At 27.9% G+C, this 9,045-nt stretch overlaps 1 non-coding gene across 1 annotated transcript; it reads right to left on the reverse strand.

Moving 5' to 3' along the window:
* Positions 1–925: 925 nt before the first annotated feature.
* Positions 926–1,066, reverse strand: LOC113387081. Its single transcript, XR_003368050.1, has one exon. It is a non-coding gene; the product is annotated as a U4 spliceosomal RNA (small nuclear RNA).
* Positions 1,067–9,045: the final 7,979 nt, after the last annotated feature.

Here is a 9,045-nt window from a genome sequence, read left to right on the forward strand (position 1 = left end):
GTCAACATTGTAATAATCTTTTATCGATGAATTGCACACATTGCAGTAATTCCCGAGAAATCCGAACGGGTAATAACTTGACTTGCACTCACACATATAAAAAAACTCTATTGATCATATTCAAAATCAAGGGAATTCCCTTAAACTAAATAAAATGTTATATAAAGCCGAAATGTAACTTTAAGTAGGCAGTTGTGTAAATTTGGTGTAGATAACATCTTAAAGTTGCGGGAAAATAAATGTTTATATGAAGAATAGTGTGTTTAATATTGTGTAAATATTGTGTTTAATTTGAACCTATGATATTTATAAGTGAGTATATAAACCAAAGTTAATTAAGTTGGTGTGTAATTAAAAAATATTAAAATAAATGCTTCACCCGTGTGTGTGTTAAAAAAAACTCCAAGTCTAGAACAAAAAATAAAAGATGAAATTACTTTTTTTGAAAAAAAACATTTTATTAAGCAAAACATTAGCCATGAATTATAATTTATTCTTCTCTTAAATATATTAATAAACAATTAATTCTTATTATAAATGTAGAATGTAAAATGTAACATAGAAAAATATATATTTTTTACTGACACGTTTTTTGTTTCTATCTACTTCTACTCCTTATGTAATAAATAAATAATATGTACTCATTTCAGCACAATATTTGTTAGATTTCATATATTATTTGTTAATATGTCAATATAACAACTGAAGTAAGTAAAAATATAACTATTTAATTTTTCATCGACAATACCGGTATTAAAACCGGGATCCCGGAATTTCATTTTTCAAATATCGAATACCGGTATTCAGATTTTTGTACGGTATTGAAAGCCCTATGCACAATATAAATGTTAGACAAAGTGCAAAATATCACAACTAGCGTGTATAATACTGAATGTATATAAATAACGATAAAGAGATTATTGGGGTCCTTTCGGACCCTCCAAAAATTGCCTTAGCCCACGGTATTTCACGTGGTCTCGGCGGGGTATTGGTAAAAGTTTTCAACTAGCAATAATCGCACCTCGGATGAACCTCATTGGTTACGATATCGCCACTGCGCAAAGCTAACGAACAGAACCAACACGGTTTCTTATATCCTTATACAAGCAGTATTCCACAGCGCGCGCTACAAAACGAACCGTTGAAACTGCTTGAAAGTAAATATTATAGTATAGTAACTATAAAGGTTTTGTTTTTTTTTAACTTCCCGTAGGGTAGTTATAGTAATAGTAGAATCGAAAACATTTTTTTTAAATATCGAAAATTTTAATTCTAATTCTAGCTAAAGTTCTAAGCATCACTTATATACTTCTATAATTAATTTTAACTTTGCAATTCAGTCTTATAAATATTAGAGTTTGTCTTTCATTTTAAATTCGATTGAATAAGTTAAATAAACGTCGTCATCATAATTCATAAGTTTTTATATTTTATCTATATAATAAGAATAATGAAAGTTACAGTATTTATAATAATCTATTTGAAAACATTTAATATTTCTCGAATATTTTATTATGGTACGGGAAGTTCCAGCAATTAGCCTTAAGGCAGGATGCCATACACCACTAGTTATATTATATAATATAGAACTCAATAATATAAGATTTATATTTCGTCATCATATTACTTATAATTTTACCTAAATCTCTGAAATGCTTAATTATCGAAAACATAATATTGTTTTATATGCAATTGAAATTGAGTTCTCAAGCACAACATTGAGGTATCTATTAGTTAATTATCGAAAACTTAATATTGACTTTTAAATGCAATCGTAATTGAGTTCTCAAGCACAACATTGAGGTATCAATGCACAACATTGAGGTATTAGTTAGAAGACCCTTACAAAAGGTAAAGTTTTTTTGTGAATCGAAAATAAATCATAACATTAAAAAAATATTTATTTATCATAATTATCTTATTAATATTTCAAAAAAATAGAAAAAATTCAAATTAATTTTGACAAAATGATTTATTAGATCATTTATAGCTGATAATGTATTTAGACATTAGAGGTTCTGCCTCTATGGACAACTGGGAAATTTTTGTTAATTTTTGAGGCCTTCAAGACCAAAGACCACCGTATAGTTTATGCCGCATACACGATGCAGCTACGCCCCTGTGCTCATTTTAATTTAATCAAATGCAGCTTATGATATATATCACTCACACGTATCCGATATTATAAATCAATAATAACTCTTATAATGATACCTGTTATAAATTACTTATTATTGAAAAAACTTACTACGGAGACTCAAAGCCAATAAAATAATGAAATAAGTGACCATTCATTCTTCGCCAATTGCTGAACGCATTCAACTCTCCATTTCTATGGTCTATTACTATCGTAATGCGGAAAACCTTCTCAAATTTATTTTTCTTTCATTGACTTCGAATAGATTGTCACCAATGAAAATGAATAAGTAAATGATCGCGTTATAATAATTAATTTCTGATTTCCGACCAGTTTTCTTATTTATTTCCGAACGTGTTGACACTTCCTATTACTTCAATTCTGACTTGGTCTGTTCAAAGGAGGTGCAAAGTTCTGATAATTACTACAATATCCGATAATAGATCAACATTGATTGATTGTTGTTCTCTTACATACATTAAGGAAATACTGACACTATATTATTTGAAAGTCTTTCAAATAAAGATAATAGTTTGTAAAACTTTTACAATATAGTCAGAAACTTGAAACGAATAGGGTATGGCGGGGAGCAAAGGTCCAATTTGACTTTAAGTATAATTACTGTCTAAACTAAATGAACTACATCGCAGCACATAACACACATCAAACAAAAGACTTTCTGACTATATTCAGTAAAACTCATCATTGTAGAAATGTGTTGTTGCTGGTTTTCAAAAATTTGTCACTAGGTCCTTTTATCATATAGGCGGAATAAAATTACCCTATAGGCATTCATGAGGCAAACAGGTCCAATGTCTTATTTTTAATTCCAAAGGAATCTTATGCAATAATAGCTACATTATTCAAACAATGTAAAATATAAATTTTATGGGTACATTTTTATAGAGATAACTCTGTATTTAATTTTGATCTGGTACTTGTCAGAAATAATCCTCAGCATAGTTAGAATAACTATTTATTAACTTCCCGTAGGGTAGTTATAGTAATGGGCCGAAAATCAAAAATAAAATTTTTTGCATTTCTCCACGTTTTGAAGGTTTCTGAACATTTTGGCATACCTCAGAAAAAATGGATGTATGTGTGTGTGCTTTGTGTGTCCGCATTTTTTCGTTCACGTTTTCCAGCGCACGGATCAACCGATTTGAATGATTCAAAAAACATTCGATTCCTATTGATAGGGAGATGTGCTGATTAGTTTTTGGCAAAGGCAGGTCCAGCCGTTACGGAGATAAAGAGCAAAGAGTGCAGAAAATAGAAATCGAGTTTTTGAGAGAACGGAGCATCCGATTTGAATGATCTAAAAAACATTCAATTTGTAATGATTGAGAGAAGTAGTTATTAGATTTTGGCAAAGGCAGGTCAAGCCATTTCGAAGATACAGAGCTAAATGTACAAAAAATGGCAGTTTTTGAGAGAAATAAGCATCCGATTTCATTGATTCAAAAAACTTTCTGCTTGTGTTGAGGAAACAATTGCCTTTAAAAAAAAAATTAATTAATTTTTTTTTATCAAAAATAATTCAGATTTCAATTTTAATTCTGGCTAAACCTCACTTATATTCTTTAAATAAATAATTTTCACTGTGTGATGCATTTTATACAATTCTTATGAATATTAGACAATGTTACAGTATTTATAATAAGAAAAATAAATAAATAAATAAATAAATAATAATCTATTTGAAAACATTTAATATTTCTCGAACATTTCGTTACGGTACGCGAAGTTCCAGCAATTTGCCTTAAGGCACGATGCCATACACCACTAGTGTAACTTATCTCTTGCAAAATTGCTTTTATTAATTTATTTTACATTTTTATTTACTGGTCTTATTTTTTACACCACATCAGTAAGGTTTGGGTGGTCCTATTTATTCCAACCATATGTATGCTATTACAGAATTTAGAAATAACAAATCATCTAATAGAATAATCAAATAATCTATAATAAAAACTATATTCAGATATCATAAACTGAACAACATTGCTCATGAACAAAAAGACCAACAACAGAAAAAAATACTTCCATGAAAAAAACTGGCAATGTGGCTGTTTATCTCGTGGAAGGATGGTCGCTCGGTGCCAGACGTTGGCTGGTTAACATCTTTTGCCCTCCACTTTCAAATAATGTTTTCAAAAAAATCCCTAACTTTACTTGTTTTTGAGAAAATGGTGATAGACCTTTTTATCCGCGGATCTTTAAGCCCCACTTTACCCCAATATAAAGAAATAAAGATGAAAAAATATTATACAAATATATATTTAGAATATATAAACTAGCATTACTTATCATTTTATAAAGATGCATTAACTAGAAATTTTATCAAAAAAATTAGTCTTCATTCTTATAAAATACAAGATAGTAATGATAGCTTCAATTTCAAATATCTGGATAGAAAAAAAATATTATTTGTCAAAATAAAACGGAGATAAACAATGATCAGAAAAAACAATATAAACAATATAGAAAATTTTATGAAACAACAAAATATTCTAATTGAATAAATCAAAAATACCTGTAAATGGTTTGTTCGATCCATCTTCACCGATTTCATCTCCATCGGATATGTAATCAATACTATATTCTACAAAATCATAGTTTATTATTGATAAATCATCATCAATATCTTTATGGCTCCAGGTTAAAGGACACAGGCCGAAAAATCTTGCACAGTAAATGGCCGGTTTCAAAATCTTGCATAGGCAATCATTTTTTAATGTCACAAGTTCTTGATTATCTGTTGATTTACTATTATTTTTCTTCATTTTAGATGACAAGTTAAAAAAAATTATGGGTATATAATCATATTTCTTTACGAATCACTGAATTAGAATTATTCATTCACAGTAAAGAAAGTGATGATCTGAAAAGTTAAAATTAAATACAATGCACTTCAAAATAACACCCATTAAAACTAACAAATAATCTCAATTGAAATTAAAATAATATTTTACGTGCCTAATTCGCATAAAGTTAGATTATATCAACTATTCGTATTAATCTAAACTTGAAAAATATTATGTTGAAATATTTCATTGAAAGAAAAAGACAATGGTCACACTTTAACCATTTTTTGGCATACTGTTAAATTAACAGTATAACATTGTTACTATTGTAAATAATATTAATAAAAATTTTGGAAAATATACCTAAGCACTGACATATAAATTCAAGATATTTAACACTAAATTTTTTAAATTTATTTATAAAATATTTTCCAACTATATTTACTAGTAAAAATTATTTGTCATGCTCGAGATTAACGCCAAGAGAAAACTAATGTATCAAAACGTTTTCTAAAGTATTGATTTTTGACTAATAGCCATAATTTGCATCGAGTATCGTATATCTAATTACTTTGGGGAGCAATAAAAGTTATTCGATGCAGAGTTGGTAGGTATTTTAAAAAAGATAAATCTTTTTTTTATATCGTTAGATACAGATTCTACAGTTTATATTGGCATATTTTAGCAATAGTAGATTTATGGAAGATGAAACATAGTTTTCTAATAAAACGTATCTATCTTTGAATGATTCAAAAAATATTACCGAATAAATAATATTCGCTCTAAGTCTATTGTTTTTTGTAAAAACAAGATGAAATCAATTACTTAGCATAAAAGATATGGTATTTCTGTAAAAAAAACTCACGATTCAGTAGTATAAATAATCTGCTTTCAGATTTGACTTATGTCTCGAAATCCTATATATTTAACTATTCTCGAAATCCTATATATAAAAAAGTTGCAGTAAAGTTTTATAATGTACATCATTCAATTTTGCACAAATTTGTCAAATATTCTATTTAAACGAACGGTTTAAAGATAAAAAATATATAGTAAATAACAGCACTATTACAGATCACTATAAACAGCACATTTAAAGTAATATTAGTTAAACAACACTTATATATTTATATACTTTAACTTCACTTCAATTGCAACTTGTTTTTGTAAATTTACAATTTACCAATAAGTTGCAAAAGTTTATTGCACTCAAAACAATACACTTGTGATTAGACGATATTTAAAGATCAGCCATTGTAGTATGTTTCACACTTCGGCTTCAATATTATCATCTATCTCACTCTAGCGCCATATGTGTGAGCGAGCGCAGTATATACTTTGTCTACGTCAGGCAACACCAAATTTCAGGATAACCAACTTAATAGCACAAAACAATAACAGTGTTTTTTGACAACTGTCAATTTAATTAGTAAAAAGTAATTGAAAGTGACAGTTGTATTTTGTGAAAGTTTATATTGGCGAAAACAAATTTAGTAAATCCTTAGATTTTAAAACTTAGCTAAAACATATATGTGAAGAGAGATTTCTCGCTTGTGTTGATTTAAATATGATTAACCATAAATACTTATTATGAATTTTTATTATTGGTAAGCTGTTTTCGACGGAATGTGTTCGCATAAAGATAGGCCTACTTTGAAAACTTTTTGAAATAAAATATTATTTAATATAAGTTGCTTACTAATTCTATATCAATATCAATGAGGTGTTTAAAATTGCGAGACATTAGGTTCGATAAATGCAGCATTTCACTATCAACTCCCACACTTGAATTAGGTTGTACATATAAAGACATAAATACATAGGTAGACAAAGACATACGAGTTTAGACCACATAATAAATTAATTAATCCAATTAGCTAATGGCTTTGACTGACCGATAAGTAAATAAGAATAAAACGTCCAGTAACGAATGTAATTACAACTACACTAGATTACTTGATATCACAATAGAAAAAAACTAGATATGACGAGATAAAAAAAACTGCATATATCCAATTATTTATACACCCGCGCAAGTGTAAATATGTATATAACGACTAAATAAAAACTACATCAAATAAAAATATTTTCAAAAATGTATTCACAAGATTCTCCGTTTCAATAATACAATTCTCTTATAAGCATATAATCTTTTTGAATAGGAAATGCATTTTGCAAGAATTCAAACTTTCTTTTCAAGAAATTTCTTATTAATAATTTGTTTATCTATAGTTATTCTTTTCTAATATCAAACCAGAAAAGCGTGACAATAATAAATAAAACAAATAGCAAAATAAAGTCACATAAATAGATTTCAATTTATTTGTAATAAACTAAAGGCACGTGTCGCTTTACAGGAAAAAAAAAATCTCGGACAGATGCAGTTTGAAATGTGAAGTCAAATGATTATTATTTAGATTATTAGATATTTCATTGGTAAAGATACTGTTTTTTTGGAAAGCAAAGTGCTGCTTTCAGAAATTTGCATTATGTTTCTCTCTAAATGAGATTCACTTTAAATATATATTGTGTATATTAGAGTTATCACTCCGATACAACTCCTCCCTCGGAGTGAATCCGAATGGGGTTGTCTCACAGGATTTGTCATATCCGATTTCCCTAAACTGATACTAAATCTGTTAACATGTGCAGATATTTGCTTGAAATTTTTTACTAATACAAATTTTGGGTCGAAAGAAGTGGTCTTTTTCTCGTCTCAGAGCCAGTTTTAGGACTCTCCAGGTATATAATGTCTCAAAATTTTGCTATTTTGTATTCTATATTCTGTATACCATAATTCTTGTCCGTAAATGAGTTCTTTCAACGGTATACAACCAGCTAAAAATAATTAGTATTTATTATAACTTTTACACAATTATGATTTTATAATTGTGTAAAAGTAATAGTATGCTAATCAAACTACCTGATGTATAATTAATTCTCGAAAAAAAAATAATAAAAGAATGTGAGGTATTATTATTTTGTGAAAAATATTATACAGAAAGATTTGTTATTTCATACATAAGGTTCACTGCATTATTTTCATATAAAAATAAACATATTAAAAGGATTCTATATTTTCTCTTCAAAAATAATTACAAAATTGATTTTGATTCCTAACTTTTTGCCAATTTGAGATTTGTATGCATATTGAAATGCATAAAATAGTAATTATTATAATAAAATTAACAAAAATGTTTGAACTATTTGTAAACTATTTTCAGAGTCTTAATAAATTCTTAGATATGTTAACAACACACTAGAGAACACAGTTGTGTCAAGTATTATGTTTCAAAATTGTCGGAGTTGTGGAGTTGTTAAGTGGAAACAACTCCTCTCTAAAGCGTAGTTAAATCTTAACCGATCCGGCTTCGGATATGATAAGCCCTTGTACGGTAGCAACAGTTGTCATAACCGCTTAACTATAATGATTTTGAGATAGGGTCCAAAGGGAGAAAGATGAAGTGTAATAGTTCGAACAAGTTTCCATTATTGCTTTGAGTTATTACACACATTAACATGATCTGTAGACCGAATTGCTTTTAAAGAGCCAAAAATAAGTTTTTTTGTTCTATTTCTTTTAATAATAACTATAACTAGTACTCAAATAGATCACTTGTTTGTTATTTTTCTGCAAGTTGGATATTAGTAGTTAATTATCAGCAATTAGTTTTGTCTTATGTGACATGTATATGTTGTGACATGTATGTCTTGTCTTTTGGTTGAAATTTAAACAGATAAAGTAAAATCTAACCTAAGACAAAATATGAAAGAGAAAAGAAAAGGAAAATTCAATAAAAAAACAAAAGATTTTGCAGAGATTTCTTGTTTGAAAAATTATGCTTTGTTATATATTGTTATATTAAATTCAAAGCTTTGTTTAAATGATTATGTTTTGTGGTGATACATATTTGTGACAATAAAAGTCGTTATAAACCATTTTCGTGTTTATAGCATTATTAGCTATTGATTTTTAACCTATTTTTATTCCTGTCACAATCAAAACCGTCGTTCAGGTGTGGACTCGCCCTTTTCTTGTATGATTTCATTTTATGACTAACCATCGTAATTAAAAACATTTCCTCGAAAACAACTGTTCAA

Source organism: Ctenocephalides felis, unplaced genomic scaffold, assembly GCF_003426905.1.
Source record: "Ctenocephalides felis isolate EL2017-DRISC unplaced genomic scaffold, ASM342690v1 CF-g0.4_SCAFFOLD_03571, whole genome shotgun sequence".
Taxonomy (NCBI): Eukaryota; Metazoa; Arthropoda; class Insecta; order Siphonaptera; family Pulicidae; genus Ctenocephalides; species Ctenocephalides felis.